The sequence below is a fragment of the Balearica regulorum genome, chromosome 4 (assembly GCF_011004875.1).
Source record: "Balearica regulorum gibbericeps isolate bBalReg1 chromosome 4, bBalReg1.pri, whole genome shotgun sequence".
NCBI classification, from domain to species: Eukaryota; Metazoa; Chordata; class Aves; order Gruiformes; family Gruidae; genus Balearica; species Balearica regulorum.
The window spans coordinates 17,641,809-17,662,738 of NC_046187.1; the positions used below are offsets into that span (position 1 = coordinate 17,641,809).

Below are 20,930 nucleotides of genomic sequence, written 5' to 3' on the forward strand. Positions count from 1 at the left end.
TCAAAAGAAACAATAAGGAGCTGTTATAGCCTAGATACACATCCATTTGTCCTTTGAACTGAACGGGAATAATAAATTCTTTGTAGGCAAAAAACATAAGCAGGAGGGGAAATGAGGAACACAACTACTTCCTCCTGTTCCCCACCACCAAACAAAACCCAACTACTTACACACAAAGAAAATCATGCACAAGGAAGCTGTGTTGCTGAAAAGAAAGCCATCAGCTCTCCAAGATGGAGTTAACTAGCACGAGCTCATTTGGGAAGTACCACCTGGTCCCTGTAAGACAGGGCCTGGAGCAAAGCCAGCATGGCAACTCAGTAATAAAAGAGCTTATTCCTGTATTAAGTTTTCCTTTTGTTCAACAGTTAGTCATCTGGTTAAAGCAGGAACTATTTCATTGAGAAACCCTCCTAACAGGAAAACACTATCAACTCCCACCCCAATTTTTGTATTGCAAAGTATTATTGAGAAAGGTGTGTGGGCAAGGATTTGCAAGGTTGCACTATTATTTCAGGGTTGTGTGTTTTGTGGGGTTTTTTTCCCTTTGTACTGAAATATTTTAAAACTTATCTCAAGGAACCTTATGTTATCACCTGTAAGCTTAACCTTCCCTTTTTAAGATTAATTAAGTGCAGAGGCCAACCTAATGAACTATTGTTTTGTTTCTACAGGTTGAAGAGATGCTTACAGAAGTGTCTCAGTTCACAGGTAGTATCCAAACTGGATATTCAATGCAGTTATTTTTTGCTTTAACATCAGGAGAAAAAAGAAAAAGAAAAAGACTGCTATCCTAATTCAGGACATGTTTTTCCTGTTCTCTGGACTCAAATCAGGTGAATATTTAGAAATACAATTCCTTTGATACTTGCAACATTAGAAATGCTATTCTTATGCTCAATCTGACCTTAATGCCTTGATACAGCTGCAAACAAAAATTCTTAATACTTCAACAAATATGAAGAACTTAAGTAAGTGGTTAGTGAAAAAGATACAGATATAAAACACAGACTATCAGTCGTCTTCCTAGGTCCATTTCCCACAAATTATTCATGATAATGACACATAATAGCAAGTGCTGATAGAGTAGAGTTCCTGTGGTTTGTACCCTCTTGAAGGTTAATGTTTTATATTCGGTGAAAAAGAAGGACAATTAAATAACAGTCATACTTTTGACCTATGCTGCAGAGACGGAAGAAAGGTGTCTCACTAAAGAATAATAATGCACATATTTCTTATTTAGTATTAATTTAAATGAAAATGAACTTCAATTATATCAAGTTTTTGCACTTCATTTTGTTCAAATAAGAAAATAAATTACTGCTTTTTACTTCCGCATATAGCCTATTTTTTCCTGACTTACTAGTGTATAGCTTATGTCCAGAAGCTGACTCTATCACTGCATTCTAATTCTTTAATTAATACACCACAAAAATCTTATTTCCCAAAATTGCTTCCAGTTCTTTAATAAAATATTTCCAAGCTACTAACATTTCTTCCACCACCTCCAAAACATAAAGCACATAAAATTAAGTATTAAATCCTACCACAGCTGAAAACAATATGTAGTACTTCTCTAAACCGCAGTTCAAGTTACATCAATTTTCTTCGCTTCTATTTCCGTACACAAAAAGCACACACAACTTCAAGATCTCAAGTGCAGACCCACCATCCATTATGCCCTTGCAACTGAAAAGCCTATTTCAAGTCCATTTTTTAGTGCAATGGCACAGAACAAATTACCTAGCATGAAGGACCATCGATGCACATGTGGAGGGAAAGGATGCGATTAAAATCATTGTTCCTAGATATTTAGGGATGGTGCTAAGAATTCCTAGCTTTATCAAACAGGAAGGAGCTACAGTGAATTTTACAGAGAGCAAAGAAGAGACAGCACACAAAGAAGCAAGCTGCCTTTTTCTAGCAGGAGCACAACTGTCCACATAGCACCTAGAATGTGATTTTCAGCTGGGTGCTGATAAAATTGCTTCCTACATCTTTATTTAGCACACATTAGGATCTGTCACCAGCACAACACAAATCTTGGTAAAGAAAAGCAGTACTAGATTTAAGGACTTCCATTTTTCAGCTCAGTAACAAATTGATAATCAAGTTAAAGAATTGTGAATGCCCAGAAAGCAAATTGCCAGAAAGCTCAAGTATAGCCTAATTAGACTGACCACACATGTTCATTTAAGGTTTCTGCCTTTGCATTTTTTTTACTTTACATAATTTTTCAACTGAAATGAAAGACGATTTCTGGTTCTGTCTTGAACTACCACACACTACCCAAAAGAACCAAAAGGTAATTCTGCTTTTGTAAGCACCTGAATAGATACATCCACCACTTGTTTAAAAGTGGTTTTTGAAAAAGGTCTGGGAAATTTCACAAGTAATTTTCACATTTCAGAAGCCAAATAGCATATAGTAAATATTGCACCAACATCCAACTATGAGGTGCAGAAAACCTCATCTTTGAGGTACCTATAACAGTATAGATGGTATTTCATCTCTTCACAAAAAAAAGACCAAGAAATACAGTCCACCCGTAAGGCTACCCGAAAGCCACATCTAACTGCTGGGTTCTATAGAGCTTCATCTGTGAATTTCAATGCAAAGTCTTTAATCACCTCATCTGCATATAAACACAGATCTGATCTCCAAAAACCAGTTCTTATTTGCTAGCCATGAAGTCTGAAATTCCATAACTCAAACTGTTCACTACATGGCATCTCCTTAGGTTGGAAAAAAAGGCAAAATATATCGCCATTGCAGGGCTGAGGACCCTGCTTTAGGAGATTAGGAGTGATTACTCAGGGGCGGGGGAATAAAAATCTTAGCACATTTCATTAACCCTAATCATCAGTTACAGTAAAGATCAAAGCAGTGGCTCTACACAAGTATTATCAGAGACCTGCCTTAGCAGTTTCAGATGGTTCATTCACAGACATTCAGGCTCCGAGAAACTATTTGCTCATGCTTGTGCAATCATACCACTATAGCATTTTTTCCACTCTTTTGACATTTTCAAACGTCGTCTCAAGCTGGCAATCCAGCCCTGACTGCAATGAAGTCTGAACTAGTTCCGAGCATACAATTCCTCCTCTCCTTCAGGGAGAGCAAAGGACACTATTTACCAGAGAAGCACGTAACTGAGGAGACAAAAGTGCATGCAACATAAAAATTCTGACAGGAAAGAAAGTGCAAGTTGGCTGGAGCATACACACAAAAGATAACAACAAAAATAGGATAAATTTCTCCACTGACACGTATATTTGGAACACACTCATTTATAGGAAAATTGTGCCTAGTAAATTAACAAGTTTCAGACTGAGAGAATAAAAATAATGGTTTTCACTGTTCTCAGTTTACGTGGATTATAAACACAGCAGATTACGTTCGAAAACTAAAATTTAACAGATTAGTCTTAATCTGGAACTTCATAACCCTCACTAACCAGACACTCTTGCAGGTGGCAAGACCCAAGAAAGCAAACACAAATTATCCTGCAAAACTCAGTACTACTATTAATACCTACAACTAAAAAACACACTGGAAGAAAGCAAACACTGAAACATCGCTCTGGTTTTGAACATACACTGGAAGAAATGAAACATCTGCACCTCAGCAAAATTATCTGAAATGGAGGAATTGATAGATTGTTCAGCATCAGAGCATTACACCGAAAGCTTACAAAACAACTAATTCAGTAACAATGCATACTGTTAGTGCTCCCATTAAGCACATATCCAATTATGAAAAAAACAAAGCTATGCAGCGTAAGGAAAGTTTTGCTGAATACTACAGAGATAGGTAACAACTGGTTAAAAAACCCGAACCAAAACAGAATGGGCTATTTGCTTCCTTCAATATTTTGGGAAAGCAAGTTCTAACTAACAAGTTCTTGCTATTTTCCATGGTAAAATATCTTAAGCATCTTTAAACACCGTTTTTCTTGATTTATTTTGTTTTCAAAAGGCCTGAATAAACTGATTTGCATTAATTGGACAAACAGAATGCCAGTTACAGCCTGCTGGGAATAAAGCAGAACTGAAATTTTACTTTGTGAACCTGAACTGCATGGTAACGACTAAACCATGCTATTAAGGAGAAGAAATGCTGCTAAGAAGTCGCTTAAAAAAAAGGGGGGGGGGGGGGGGGGGGGGGGGGGGGGGAGCAGGGGGGAGAGAAAACAAAAAAGCAAAATAACCTGGAATCTGAAGAGGTAAGCATGTGCTTGGTTGGCATGCAGACATCAACAAAGGCATAGGAGAAAAAAACACTGTTCCAGAGGGTGGCACTTCCATTAGCAGTAAACAAGCAAAGTAAAAATGCCTTCCTAGAAAAGTTATTCTACTAGAATCAACAATGAAATAATGAGCCGTTATTAGGAACGGGTAAGAGTGCTTCAGTCTGCTTGCCTAGAAACCTGTGAACTTGGAACAGGCAGTAAGGCCAAACACTAAACATGGTAGTCCCAAACAGCATGTCCAGTAATGACAATGGTGAGTCTCAGTACAGTTCTGATATTTAGCTAAAAAAGCCACCAGATATTTTTTTTAAATTAGTCTGGTATTATGCAAAGTGGGTCCCTGTTTGTTGCTGTGGTAGCATTTTTTTCTTCCCAACAGCAAATCTAAACCATGAACTTCCTCCAGCCATGTAAAACAGACATTTATATTCCCAAAAGAAGAACATTTCTTCTGCCTTTAGGAAATGTACATGTGAAAGAGCAGTAAGTAGAAGCCCATTACCTGTAAAATTTGTCTCCATAAAGTTGCCCTCCTTTCTAACAACCTGGATAAGAAAAACAACAAAATGATCCTACCAGCACACTCTTGGCTGATGTAATAAAATTCCTTTCTCTGCTACCATCTAGTCAGAAAGAGTGCAACTGAAACAGTAGTCTATCAGCATTAAAATCAGCATTTAAGCCCTGAAGCAAGAGGAAATAAGTAAGGGTTAATGATCACAACCTCTTTTAAGTTGCATGTTCATAGTATTCCTAAGTGCAAAAACAAACGAAACATCCCAAGACCTTGTAATTCGCAATTCAGACCAGAGATGTATGGAAAAGCAGTAGAAATACTTGCATACACATCACTACCGACTTCTAGACAATAACTTAGACAATAATGGATCTCTTCTAACTACTGCATTTTTTCACTGTCTGTTTGTACCCAACAGGAAGCTATTGAACTTGACCACCCCCTACACATCCCCAGGCAAAGGCCCTCTATAAACACCCCAGGGAAGCTGGGCACCGTGGACAATGGCATTTAATGGACTACTCTTGAACTGACTTTTCTTGGATGGGCTTCCCCTACATTGAAGCTAGGATGGTCCAAATACATCCATTGAAGGACATCCACTGAGCTCCACTGGAACCAAGTCCTGCATACCATACAGCATAGAATCACAAAATCATTTAGGTTGGAAAAGATCATTAAAACTATCAAGCCCAACTGTTAACCTAACTGCAAAGTCTACCACTAAACCACGTCCCTAAGCACCACACCTACACGTCTTTTACATACCTCCAGGGATGGTGACTCAACCACTTCCCTGGGCAGCCTGTTCCAATGATTGACAAACCCTTTTGGTGGAGAAATTTTTCCTAATATCCAATATAAACCACTCCTGGCATAACTTGCGGCATAACATAACTTTCCTCTCATCCTATCATTCTTTACTTGGGAGAGGAGACGGACACCCACCTCGCTACAACCTCCTTTCAGGTAGTTGTAGAGAGTGATAAGGTCTCCCCTCAGCCTGCTTTTCTCTGGGCTAAACAACTCCAGTTACCTCAGCTGCTCCTCATAGGACTTGTGCTCTAGACCCTTCACCAGCTTTATTGCTCCAGCAGAAGCATTGCCACTGGTAAAATCAGTACAGATTCCTATGTTTCATGTAACTTAAGCAAGTATTGTAACAATGCTGAAAAGCACTGTCTTCTCTCCTCACCTTCTCTCTCTTCTCCTCTTCCACCACCCCTGCCCCCTCTCTGTTGAGTGGCAGAAGATCCTCTGGGGACACACTGCACATTGTTGGGTGGCAGAAGACCCTCTGGGTCACACATTGCACATAGAAGCAACTTGACCCTTCTCAGTCTTGTGTCCAGCCTTCAAACACCACATTGTGCCCCAAAGACTTCAGGCAGAGCTAGACTTCACTTTGGGCTCCCAGCCCTGGCTTTGGAAACAGCCTCCCCACATTGCACATAGAGACACTTCTCAGGAGCCTCCATGGAGTGAGAAGTAAAGATAAAATAGCTGACTGTGAATCTTCCCTTACAGTGAACAGCTCTAGCTCCCCACTAACATGCAAGAGACACTGCTGCTCCCAGATGACTGGGTAGTCTGTCAAGAGGGCTACCAGGCTTGCAGAGGAAGACTAGGACAGAATCAAGGCAGGCTACAGCTCTTCTGATTTAGAAGTACACCATGAGAGCCACAAGATTTCCGTTCCCCAGAAACAGGAAAAAAAAAGAAAAAAGAAAAAAGAAAAAAAGACACCCCACACCAAACAAACCCCAAACCAACAAAACCACAAACACAGACCTACAAAGCAGGCTAAAACTGCAGACTTTTAAAGAAGTATTAATTGCTCAAGTGAATGCATTCTTCCAGTTCTCCCCAGTTCTTCAATCACGTCCTTAGCACTGCTGAAAATTTCTTTCTAGTGTTCACTAGCACGCTTATTAAATGACCAGATTAGGTGTAGATATTCTTGGACATTAAAGTTGGTGTCTCTCATACAAGGACAAAGCTGCAACATTTTCAAAAATCCATGCTTATTTAGCTTACTTTTTATTGCCAGTAATGGGGTTGGTGTACGTATTATTTACTATAACTACTTTCAAAACTATTTTTGTTTTCGTCTCCATTACCCATGTTCTACACCTGCTTGGTAATAATGCCAAAATGAAAGTTATATTTCACAATGAATAAATGCTTTCTTGACAGAAGTTTATGCAGTATACTGCAAGATTAAATAAGACAGCTAGAAATCCCAAAAAAGTGAGCTTCTCTTATTCAAAGAGAAAAAATAAAGCCTATAGTGCTCTGAGACAGGCAAATTACTATTTCAATATGATAGGTTCTTCTCCAACTTTATTATATTTCCAAGAACATTGTCTAATCTAAGTCAATAACAAGCTTGCTACACAGCAGAACTACCACACTTGCGAACAGGCTAGTATTACCTGTATTTTGAAAACTATGCACATGACAAACTGAAATAGATTATTTTCTTCCTTAGGTGGAATGACAAATGTAATCTACTTATTTTTCACTTATTTCTGTACAGTCAACATCCTGAACACAGAAAATTATGCACAGTTATAACATTACTTACATTATTCAAAATATCACTACATTTTTACTAAATCTCAGCTCATCATTTCGTTCAGTTTCTCTTCACAACAGCAAGTACAACTCCAGTAGAGTCTGACAATAAAGTACAACTTCACAGAAGCTAGTCATGTAATTAAATGTTGACCTACGGGAGGAAAATATCAGGCAAAGAAATAAGAGTAGTTCATATTCATTTAGGTCTCATCCTACCTCGAATTCTTGAAGTTCAGTGCAAGCATCTTAGTTTTCAAATCCTCTCCTTGTAAGATATTACTAATAGGAGATGGCAAGTTCCTCTGCCTACAAGCCACTGCCAGCCCATAATTAGTAAACATCCTTCTGGCAGTCAGGCGGACCTCCCGAGCTTTGCGCCGCCATCCCCCAGTGCCGGCTGTACCAGCACCCAGGCTGGTTTGATTGTGGAGCACAGCTGGTCCCTCCCAGCCAGCACAGCAATGAGGGAAGGGAGGAACTGCAAAGCTGAAGGGAAGGGATTTCTCCTTCTGCCTTAACAACGCCCAGGCCACAGTAACTGATACAGCTGCTTTACAAACATAAATCAAAATCACGCAAGCAGAAGAATAAGATGAAAATCTGTATGCTCGAGTAAAAAGACATCTGGTCTGCAGACCAGTCACTGCAAATGAGAATGATGTATCACAGCTTACAAATGAATTTATAAGTGTGGTGGGTTGACCCTGGCTGGGGGCCAGGTGCCCACCAGAGCAACTCTATCAATCCCTGTCCTTTACTAGGCAGGGGAGAAAAAATATAACAAAATGCTTGTGGGTCAAGATAAGGACAGGGAGAGATCACTCACTAATTATTGTCACAAGCAAAACAGACCGAACTTAGAGAGGAAATTCATCCAATTTATTACTAAGCAAAACAGAGTAGAGGAATGAGAAATAAAACCAAATCTTAAAACACTTCCCCCCCCCACCCTTCCCATCTTCCTGGGCTTAACTTCACTCCCCGCTTCAACCTCCTCTTCCCCCAGTGGCACGGGGAATGGGGGTTACGGTCAGTTCGTCACACGGTGTTTCTGCCGCTTCTTCATCCTCAGGGGGAGGACTCCTCTCATCGTTCCCCTGCTCCAACATGGAGTCCCTCTCACGGGAGACAGTCCTTCACGAACTTCTCCAACGTGAGTCTCTCCCACGGGCTACAGTCCTTCACAAACTGCTCCAGCATGGGTCTCCTCCACGGGGTGCAGACCTTCAGGAGCAAACTGCTCCAGCGTGGGTCCCCCACGGGGTCACAAGTCCTGCCAGCAAACCTGCGCTGGTGTGGGCTCCTCTCTCCACAGGTCCTGCCAGGAGCTTGCTCCAGTGCAGGCTTCCCATGGGCCACAGCTCCTTTGGGTGCCTCCACCTGCTCCGGCGTGGGGTCCTCCATGGGCTGCAGGTGGAATCTCTACACCCCTTCATCCTTCCTCCATGGGCTGCAAGGGGACAGCCTGCTTCACCATGGTCTTCACCACAGGCTGGCAGGGGGATCTCTGCTCCAGTGCCTGGAGCACCTCCTCCCCCTCCTTCTGCACTGATCTTGGTGTCTGCAGAGTTTCTTACATCTTCTCACTCCTCTCTCTGGCTGCAAAAGCTCTCTCTTAACTGGTTGTTTTTTTTTTTTTTTTTATCTTCTTAAATACATTATCACAGAGGCGCTGATTAGCTTGGCCTTGGCCAGCGGTGGGTCCATCTTGGAGCCGGCTGGCATTGGCTCTATCAGACACAGGGGAAGCTTCTAGCAGCTTCTCACAGAAGCCACTCCCCGTAGCCCCCTCTGCTACCAAAACCTCGCCATGCAAACCCAACACAGTAAGACTTACATTTTTCCTGCTTTTTCTTACCTCATAGAAGAGTAAATTTGTTTAAATTTCAGTTATAATAGAACTAATTATTCTGGAAAAATAGAAAGAGTACAAGAGACAAGTCTTACCAGAATCTGGATCAGATGCAATGCAGGTTTTCCTAGCTTTAACTTTTTTCTGGATTTCCCCCCCCCCCCCCTTTTTTTAACAGTGTTTACTATTCTAGCTTGCAATGCTATGTTCATGCACAGCATGATACAATATAAAATAGCTGGTTCAGATCAACACTGCCAGGTGTTTTGTTTTAATAACAACAACAACTATTCAGAAGTGGTAGGATTTCCCAAGGAAATCCATTATCAATAACTATGGTTACTTGCATGTTATGTCTCACCACTATACTAGCCCCTTTCTCCAGTAATAACCAAAGGTACAGAAATCAAATTAGGATTGAAGCTGCAGCTCTCTGAAAAAAATTCTCCTAGTGCTACAAAAGGATGCTCAAATGACTACAGGGGTCACTGCTCTGTAACTAAATTTATGGCAGAAAAGGGCCTGAACATCCACATAGTAAAAGCAAAACTACTGAAGCAGAGTTTATTCCCATTCTCCCCTTGGCTTCATCTACACATAAACACAATACACACACTAAGGAAACATCCTTCCTTGCTGGAGGAAAAAACAACATCAAGAAGGAAAAAAAAAAAAAAAAAGACAGTAATTGTATACCAAATGTGCTGCAATGTCATTTATTGCTACAGAAATTACTTACTAGCTATTTATTACAAGTCCTGGCTTCTGCAGTGCATCTGTGAAAGTCTATGGACTCACTTGGATATCCTGCAGAATACTTAACCATTTCTGGATGCAAAGAACCTGGGGACAGAACTTTCTCTCCAGAACTGAGAAGACGTGACTTTTTAAACACTATCCCTTTTGTCTAGTTTTGTGTCCCCTTTAAGCTTTGAGAGTAAGCAGTGCACAGAATGAGGATAACTACTCTTGTTTATTTTTAAGACACGAAGCAATAAACAGAGTGAAACCAAATAATATGTTGCAGAACCAAAACATATTAAAAATTCAGTAAATAAATGCCCAATGCTAGGACTGAATTGCAACAATAGTAACACAGCAAAGGCTTCTTCTCTTACATGTCCATATAGTCCTTTACATTTTTACTATACATTCCTTTAATTTGATTTTACTTCTCTGTCAGAATTTGCAGATGTTCTCTCAAGTACACACTCCAGGTTGCTCAGTATGGGAACAAGGAGTGAGAGAAAGAGGAAGGTGTTTGGGCTTTTTATGTCAACTTGTTTGATAATAGCTCTTATTTGAACAAAGAAAGGATGCTCTAAAATTTGAGTAATTTACACAGAGCTCAGAAGGGTAGCAATATTCAGATATCTAAAGTAACAGTGCTTGAATAAATCCCTTTATGTATTACATAAAATGCATAGGCACAGACACACACATTCCCACTACCTATCCAGGTAACTGCCACCTTTGGCACAAGAGCGTAGCCTGCATGCTGAAAACTAACCGCACAGTCACAGTGCTGACTTCACTCGTTACCAAGTTCAAGAGACAGCATCATCCAAAAGAGCAACTGGTTCAACTCTGACAAATTGCACAGAAGCAACAAAGTCAACTTACCAGCAAAGATGCGCTTTGGTGTAGAGGGCCTTTCACAGTAGCTGTACATTCCCTATTAGAGGAAGTATTTGTGCAAGGCTTCCGTATTAGAGGACTAAATAGAAGATGTAGCAGGATACCCATGTCTACCACAGGAAAGAATTTCACCATGCTGAAACACGGAGCAAAGCAGAATAGTAGCCTCTTGCTAGCACTTCTCTCACGCAGGTATTACAGGGGTGACTTTTTTTGTCTTTTTTTTTTTTTTTTTAAAGGTGACCTTTTAGCAACACTGAAGACTAAACAGTATTTCTAACAAACTCTCGCTGCAATACAGCCAGATGGCAGCCCACTTCTCCACTGTTATTTTCTCACTTACAAAAATTGCTGCACATCAGTTTCATCTTCCAGCACTTTGAACAGTTATTCCTGCATCTACAGGAACATGCCTTTGACATTTCTCCCAGGTAGCTTTTTGAAGTTAGAAACAAACAAGAGAAAGCTCTAAAACTAGGTTTACCGTGCCTCCAGTTTGTTTCCATTCATGGGACCTAGAGTCTTTCCAAGGCACTGCCTAAGGCTTGCCTTTCACAGGCTACCACTCAGCAGTAGTAGCTCTTCCGATATCCTCTATTTAGGACATAAGATGGGGCATGGAACATCCACAACATTCTTGTTATTCCAACTACATCACCGGTGCACCAGGTCTCTGCTGCTAAGACGTTATCTGTCCGCAACTTAATTTGTAGTTTTGTTAGAAAACATTTGCTAGGATACCAAATAGCGAGAGCCATACTCCAAGAAGCCAGGAAAACAGGAGTAGGGATTACAGAACCAGAGAGCAGTATCACCACAGAATTAACCTCAATAGAGGTAATTTTTTCCCTCACTACGTTTCACATCCATAAGAGACTATGGCATCACCAATAGAGGGGAACATGTCAAAGGGAGTTTCAGGTGTTAATCTATCACTAGCAAAAAATATTAGCCCAGGGTGAAATATTGGTGCTTACCTCTAAGGAAGCCAGCAAATTAATCTTTTACGATATCCTGACAACTATGGGAAGTGCATTGTGTATGCAAAAGCATGGCACACAAACATCCCTTTCTATCACAGGGAGCTTAAAACAAAGCAGTATGTCAGACTTCTCTAACACCATCCCAGATGACAATTATTTCCACATTTCATATCATCTTCTACAAAAGCTCTTAAAAAATACGGTCACTCCTCCCTACTCATACATTTTCTCTCTGTGGCAGACTAAAGGAACTACTACCAATAAACAAACACTAGGGCAAAGTCCTGCCAGGAAAAAGGCTTGAGGTGCTGAGGGAAGCACTGATAACTCCTCCAGCAACCTAGCAAAAATGATACAGAAGTTATTTTTCCCTCATATACATCTTCAACAAGCCAAACAATAATCCCCTTCATGAACACCTCAAGCACTGCTTCTTCCCATCCCCATTGGTGAAAAGGAAGGCAGGGAGGTGGCACTGCTAGAAGCCTGCAAGAGCAGCTGCCTACTCCACAGTGCCTAACCTTCTGCTCTCCTCCAGCACAAGAGAAAAATCCTAGGACTTTCCAAGAGTGTTGTTAACCTTCCCCGTGTGTAACTCTGTGGTGTCACAAAACCTCAAGTCCAAATACACCATTTTTTAATGTAAGAACCAATTCTTTTCAAGTACTGGTTTCAATGGTATAATTTTACTAAAGGACAGAAAAGTACCACAAACTAAAGGGCACTGGAAGAGGCCATCCAACTCTGTAAATTTAATACACTCAGGTTATACCACAGTAACTCTGTCAGTGTGTATAACAAGTAAACATTGTGTGAGTCAGGTCAAATGAACAGACACAAACACTTAGCGTACCTCAGTTACAAAGTTAAACACCTTAATATAAACCCTTTGTAGTGCCCATACCGTCTACTCCCAAACTGACATCATCTGCATATTTTGTAAGTAGACTCTACTCCATCATCTAAATCACGGATGCCATTATTGACAAATCCAGCCACAGCAAGCGAGTAAGGAAGCCTACTTCAAATGCCTTTCCAGGTGATCCTGAATCCCTGTTAACTGCTCCACTGAACCATTCTTAATACATTTTGCTCCTGCAGTATGGTGATTGAAGGAAGACCCCATTTAAAAAAAAAAAAAAAAATCACTACATGTATTAGATTCAAAAGAACATGCTTCAAAACCTCATACACTTCAAGTTCTACCTATCCTTTCCCTCTCTTATGCAGTAATCCAATTCATCTGTCAAGGAAGCAAACTAATGAGCTTGGTATAATTTTCTCCCTGACAAATTCATGTTGGTTAGCTGTCTTCTCTAATCTCATTATCTTCTGTGTGTTTATACACTGCATCACGACTTTTACCATTATCCACGTAGCTGCAGGTAAGTCATGCCACAGCTGGAAAGAAACTCAACATGGCCCCACAGAGAGCTTGACCCAATCAAATACAGCAGGCTCAGGTCTGAGAGGAATATAACCACAGCAGCGCTAACCCCAACCTAATAAGCTCTGCCAGTTCTTGCATGTCATCAGAACTGGAAGAACAGGATGCATACAGTACCAAGGAAGTATTGCCTACATAAGTATCTGAACAGCAGATCATGATACTAATAAGACAGTCTTCACAGATTCACAAAACAGTCTGCATTCAGTCTGCTTGAAATTGCTTTTACTAAGTCAAGAGAGAGACAAATGAGAGAGGAGATAAGCCTTTCATCTTTTTTTATTCTCCATGAAGTAGACTATATTTAAATAAAAATAAAGTCTAAACACAATAGGTTGAAGGGAGCAAGATATTTTCTATGAGAGTAAAAAGCATAGTTCTATCAGACACCCTTGTGGACAGATTTCATTTTTCATTAATGAATAAAACATTGGAGACTAAAGCAGCAGCATAGAGCTGGAATGAAAGCACTGATGTTAGAATGCAGGATTTCATCTGAGGGATGTGTTTTGGGGTTTCTGTCTTTCTGTGTGTTTTTGTTAAATTAGAAGTGATACCTCCCCTTGACCATTTTACAACTCTCAGTTTTATACCAGATAAGATAAAAATTGTGAGAACATATGAATAACTAAAACTCTCCATAAGAAATGGCACCACTTACAAGAAAAGTGGTTAAACTCTACACACCTCAAAGAGCGATGTCAACTAGCATTTCCTGGTATTAATGGGTCTTTTTCCACGGGGTCACCTCTTCACTTTCTGTGTCTGTGACATGCTGCAGCATTTTTTCCCACTATGTTTTTTTTCTTTTTACTCCAAAAGGGTCTATATGTTAAAGGGTATATCAGCAAAGCCTGGACATTACCCTTCAGTAGCCACACCACACACATCTATGCTTTTAAAGTAAGTTAACAAAGACTGGAAATCCTTTACAACAATGAGACAGGTTTACTAGATTTTAACTCTACTGTTCCTATAGAAATTCACTTCTTTGCTTAGGAGCACTTCAACATGCTTACCTCTTGCCTGCTTCCCTCCCCTCCCCCCACTCCTATCAAATTTTACTTGCTACGTTCATTTTGCACCAGCAAAGCAAAGCATTACTGAATTTGATAATTATTCAAACTTTTTTGACTTGAGTAGGTAAAAAGAAATCCATCAGGTGATAAATCCACTTAACTTTAGCATCACAAAAATGCGACGGTAAACTAAACTGAATATTCTACTTGGCAAGAGGAAGCCTCTTGTAGGCCATAATACTTGTAGCAGGACTATATAGTTATTGGGAAAAACACTCACAGCAAGTAATCTACCCAGCTTGTACATAATTCAAAGAAACTAGGATATAAAACCAAAATACAAGTCACTCGAGGCAAAAGAAGAGATAACATTACCTTTGTGTGGATATAGAATGGGCCTCTCCCAGCCTATCATTCTATTGAAGACCAGGAGTATTCTTCTCTCAAAGTAAAAATGAGAGACTTGAAAAACTCAAAAAATAATCATGTATTATGATCAATCTTGCCTTTTTTTTTTTAACATATTAATTAAAACTTCCAAGTTTAATGCAGCTTGACTCCAAGCATGCATGGTACCACACAACTTTCTGTGACCATCCAGCTACATATTTCTACAGCATCTACATAGATAAACAAACCCCTAAATTTTGTTTGGGTAGAGCAATTTTAAACTGACCGTGTTCTGACAGTGCCTGAATTAACTCTCTTTCTGTGTCAGGCAGAGAATTTGTTGAAGAGCATGCCAATTACAAATCAAAATGAAATTTCCACAAAAGCTCTTAAGCATCCATGTCACTAACCTCTACAGCATTCCTGGGATCAGGGCAAACAGCTTCAAGAGAACAGGGCCCATTCCTCTCCGAGTTTCTCTTCAACACCAAAGCTGCTCTTTCACTAGATAAAGCAAAGAGGAAAAAGGTTAGAATATAAATGTGACAATACAATCACAGAGCTTTGCCCTTTTGAAATGGAAGAGCAGTCACTCCTGTGACAACTGGACTTTCACAAACCTAAGAAATCTTTTAAATAACTCCTGAAAAAGGAGCTGTAGCAAACTAGAAATCAACACACAGCATTAAGCTTAAACAAGGATTATCTTCCCAATTAAATGATACTCACTGAGAGCACAAGAACTTCTAAAAGAGTTACTATAAAGTGCAAGCCCAGTAATTAATGCACTGACAGCCTGTGATCAGTAAGAGCATCCCTCCAAGGAACTAAGTGATTTCTCATCATTACAGCAGAGGAATAAGACCCCAACACAGCTGAGCAACTGTGAAGCTACTGAGTCACCTAACCTCTCCCTGGCCTCTCTCCTAGTTTTTCTGCCTCTTTTTCAGAATTATAAAATGCTTATCTTAGAATTTACAAGTGGACACACACAAGACAACAAGGGGCACAGAGTTTGAGCTTACTTAGCATGACTCCATGAATACATCACAATGAGATTCTGCAGCTAATGCAAGGCAGGTGACAGAGGCAGCAAATCCAGCACTATTCACCTGGCAAAAAACTAGGTACCTCAGTGAAATGCTGCACCTGGTTAATTAGCCATGAGATGGCAGACCATTATTTTACCTCCCAGTCCCAGTCAGTCCCATTCAGCACTAGTAGTTCAGGTGTTCCTACGCTACGGTGCACTACACAGTACAGGCATACCTAAAGCAACCGGGAATACTTTATAATCCAATTCACATTTTTTGTTGGTTTATTATTTTGTACGTTAAACCGAGCAGGGCAGATTTTGGGGGAGGAAATCAACATAGGTTAAAAAAAAGCAGCACAGTATCAGGTACCTTAGAAAGGCTTTGTGAGAGAGGTGGCACTTATGTGACAAACCTGCTCAGAGAGATGTTGCAGCACTTAATAACAGGAAAACATTTTGTTACAACATTATTGTATGCACTAAAAACTTAAGTAACTTGCTGGCAAGTGCAAGAGTTCAGCATTAAAAGCTAGAGCAAGAAGTTCTCTTCTATCTCCATCTTCCATAACCATAAAACCTTCTACTACTCATAGGACAGAGAAGGGAAGTCAATTAACAAAGTACGCCATTTGGGACTCTCGGGAGTTTTTAACCTGTGTTTATTTTGTTGTAGGAGTAAGGGCCCTTGCTCGTTGAGCGAAGCCTACTGTAAGAAATAATATTTTAATCAACGAAATTGGCAAAGGCATCTGAGCAACAAACTAGAGAAATATATCAGCACCCTCAGTACACAGGACAACAGACTAACGAGTTTGATTTCTAGAGGGAACCATCCACTCACGCACTTCATATGCTAGCATTCTCAATAGCATCTTTGCTACTTCAATTCACCTACCTCTCCTACCCACAGGCCACACAGCATCCGCTTACAATTTTTTTCTCAGGAAATTAACTCCAGCAACCCACTTGCATTGGTCACCATAACTAAAATAAAATAGATAGACCAGAATCCAGTCTCATGTGTGTTGCTGCATCCATACTCATGATTTATGCAGTACCTTAGATGCATCTTTGCCAGTGCAAAAGTCCAGATTCATACCAGGCCTTAAGCGACATACCGCAGGCCCGTGCTGCCATGCAGAATCATCAAACCCAGTCTACAGTATCCTCGTCTTATTCAACATGACGTGCCTGTGGAAGGCCTTCATGGTCCGCTTCTACCTGTCTCATCTCCCCTCACTTTCATCTCATCATCATGCAACCGTTCATAGGGAAAAATAAGGAGTCAGTAGCCAGTACCAAATACTCTGTGTGTGCAGAGTGTGTGGAACAGTAGAAATTGGACCACAAAACTCAAATGCAAGAGTTAAGGTGAGCACTTTTATTTTTATCTCTACAGAAGCAAGTAAATATTTAAACTAAGAGGATTTTTTAAATGGTCTTTTTGTCATAGGAAAAGTTACTGGGACTAGCTTGGCTGTAAACCTCAACACAAATAGGGAACTGCAGTTTCTGTTATCTTCAACTGCATTTCACTCTGTTACGAACTTTATTGTATCACCACCAACCTCTCAGGTTCAAAACGACAGATTTTAATTTTTAAATACAGACAATGGAAGTCTCAGGCATGGGCTTCAAATCAGATCAGACTGTGATTAAGCCAAACTTAATTAACACTTACTATATTTGCAAAGCTCAAGTGACCAGTTACACTACCAGTACTCAAAACCCACAAGCTTATTTGAGCAGAAATCAAAGGGTAGTATCAGCATCTTCTTCAGCTAAAATCATAAAAAACACCATTAGGAAGTGAAACCCTGCAGACAGCTTGCAACTTTCTTGCATATACATTATTTACTTGGTCTAACAGAAACTAGGTGCAATAAAAAGAATGAATGTTGTGGGAGTACCTCAAGCATGCCTCCAACCAAGTCTTTTGGGACCTGAACCACCTAGTTTATCTATATTCCCAGAGTACACTTGGAATGCCTTGTCTCTATGTCTTGATTCCCTCATATTTATCCTACGTCCATATTTCAAGTTTGTTAGGGTCACAATGGCTTGAGAAATACTTCATCACAGAATGAGTTGTTTTGACTTGCAGTCTCAAAACCAATTAACAGGGGAAGGATGGGAAGGAGGGGAGGAAGAAGATGAGGTGCTGTTTAAACATAATTAACAAGAACTAAATACCTTCCTTGGTGCCAAAAATAAATCACTCCTACTTTACTTATATCAACCAATCTTTAGTATTGCCCAAGCTTAAATTCTCTCTGTGGTAATGAGCTGAGTTACCAAAAATGGCTGCAAAGCCAATAGCACACCCTATTTGTACTATAGCAATGAGAAAAAGGAGTAAGTTTTCAACCTTTAATATCCAAAAATACTGACATCCTCCAAAGAAATATAACCAAACTAAGTAGCAAAATAGCTTAGGTTTGACCTTGCTGGTGACCAACAGCAAAACTCCAGAAGCACCCACAACAGCTCAAGTGACGCCAGTCTCCTCACATACTGCAGCCTAATGCAGGCTCAGGAGCATCCCAAGCAGAACTGGCAGCTAGTGTATGTCCTCCAACTACACTATGCTTGGATAAAAACCCTGCTGCAAGTTCTGAGAAAGTGGAAACCTTTCTGGTCAGTGCCAAGGGGGTGGCATAGCTTGGTTACCTCCTGCTTAATTGAGTCTCTGCTGTAAAGGAGAAATGCATCTGGGAAATATACTGGCATGTTAAACATCGAAAACAAAGCCCTTCCTCTTTGTGCTTAAGGAAAGGAGCTGTTTTTTCTAAAAATCAAGACTCAAATTTACCTTTCCTAGAAGACTTCTTAGGTCATTCACCCTCTCTCCATCCGAACTAGGTTCCTGACCCTATGCAGACACAATGGACCTTCTGGTGGCAAGGAGGCATATGAGGGACTCCATGACTGCACTGCCTACAGGCTTCCTCACCCATCTCTGTCCACTGCAAGGGTGCAGAAAGCAATGTAAGTTCACCCTGAATCAGACTGCACCTTTCCAGACTCACAGTGAGAAGACATGCAGCACCCTGCGCTCCGGCTGATGCCTTTCCCATCTGCAGATCTCACACTATCCAATGGCTGCTGAAACCCATAATGGAAGAGAACCATAGCAAAGAACCAAACTACCCATTTCATATTAGGTGTCTCCTCATGACCATTTCAAAAGCATGTCAAGTGGCAATTACATGAAATTTACTCATGAAAAAGTAAATGACAAGTAACAAACATAACAAAGAGTCGCCATGTTTCCACTTGCCATGCAAAACAAATGCCTTCATGATTTCTCATCCACCAGAATACATCTGCACTGCTGTACATAGAGGCAGCGTGTGATTCAGCAGATGCCAGCACAACTGAGAAGCCATGCTGACAGCTCCCAGCTCTGAGACGCTTCATTTTGATGACCCACCACTGAACTCTGGCAGCAGCCACATCTCTTATTTTCCAGAAATCAAGTGTCATTCAGAAAACAAGTTTCAGTCACCAAAAACACCCCCACCCATGGCTTACATAAAGCTCCCTGTTGCACTGATGGGCTTACTTTGGTTCAAAGAGTTCGAACACGTCATTTGCAACTACTTTTTCAAAACATAGTATTATGGTGGCCAGCTTGAGCATGACCAATAAAAACAGAAGCAACACTTCACAGCAGTTACCATCAAGTTTAACAGACATTTTTCTTTTTCAGACAAGACCCAATATACAGGCATTTCTTGAAGAGTTTATTTGTGTATTTTTTATAATTACATAAGATTATAAAAAATATTTTTTACATCAGGTGAATAAAAGCTTTTAGGTTTTTTAACTGCGTAACACATTGGGTTAGCATACATTTTATAATAAATGCACTTTTTTATTATAAACATATTTTTGTTAAGGTAAAAGATATAGTCAACTGAACTTTGACTACTGCTTATCCAAACATTCTTCTTCAGAATTTATTCTGATAATTTTAAATCAATTTCTAATAATGTGTATGTATGATTTGAATAATTTCTCTTAGCTGCCATTACTTTGTCCTTGTCACTTAAATAGCTCGCTTGCCTGTAACATAAAACATTTGCACTCCCGCATCCCACTAGGTATTCCACCAGGAGTTTATTTAGGTGTCTCTTCTTATTTTGACTGAGTATCTCAGTACTTCTAGGCACTGTTTCTAGAGTTTAACAAATCAAATAGAATTTGATTGCTGCCCTCACCAGACATGCCACAAAAAGTGCTGAATAACAAATCTCAGCAATCACAAACCACTTGGTTCCTGCAAGGAAGCAAATTGATAAAGTAACACCATAAAAATCTGCTTTTTTGTACGTCTTATTTCTGAAAAAAGAAATACAAATGCTATGCAGACTTCCAGCTTAGCTGCGTCCCCCCCATTTAAGGTATTTTGCAAGTACTCCTCTGTGGATAAACTATGTTTATCAAGTTTGCGCATACCATACTGGTGCCATCAGAATATAAAAAATTTAAAGCCCTAAAATAGCATCAGGTTTCTTCTGTGCTACACACCACCGATATTCAATAGAAATCAATTCAGACCTGACCAGCCATCTTCCTCCCTGTTTTGCAAAGTTACAAAACTCACACACATGTTTTATCAGAGAGAAGTTGAGGAAGATACTACGTACAAACAAAATACACATCAGTGGGAGCTGAACAAGGCATTGACACTGAAGCTCAAAAGAGTTGTTGCTAGGAATTACAGCAATTGAGTGCTAGTACTTACTCCATGTCCGACAGATTAAATCCTGTTTCTAACTGAAAGAAATCAAAGGGATCATAAACATTACGTGACCCAAGTCTAATTTCTGCCTTTTCTAGTAGAGATGTGTGCTTAGCACACATTCTCTAGATTGCTAGTGCACTTTCAGATGCACTACAAGAGACATGAAGATAAAGCACATCTTTAGCCAGATGAGGCAAGAGGTCAGGACCATATAGCACCACCAGGAGCTGATATCTGAATTCACACTGTCTACAATGATGATAAATAAGTTAGGTAACAATATATTTCTGCTGTACATAGAATTTGAAAGAAGCAATGCGAATGTGGGCAATACCTTGTCTAGCTACCTCCAGCCATTTTAACAGTGGGATCAGGTTGAAAGAGCCAGATGTCTCCCTCTGACAAGGACCTTAAAAGCCCACAGAAGAGTCAGCCTCATTTGTAAAAAAGTTTCTGGCTCCGTCCA

The 20,930-nt window shown here is 40.1% G+C and overlaps 1 protein-coding gene across 6 annotated transcripts in view; it reads right to left on the minus strand.

Moving 5' to 3' along the window:
* Positions 1-20,930, minus strand: part of WDFY3 (WD repeat and FYVE domain containing 3) — a 181,867-nt gene that overhangs the window by 129,770 nt on the left and 31,167 nt on the right. For 5 of the 6 annotated variants that reach the window (XM_075751289.1, XM_075751288.1, XM_075751285.1 and 2 more), the window contains exon 2: positions 15,089-15,182. The exons of the other annotated variant lie outside the window; for it this stretch is intronic. The gene's annotated coding sequence lies outside the window, so the exon portion shown is untranslated. The remainder of the gene's footprint in view (positions 1-15,088; positions 15,183-20,930) is intronic. 6 annotated transcript variants of the gene reach the window in all.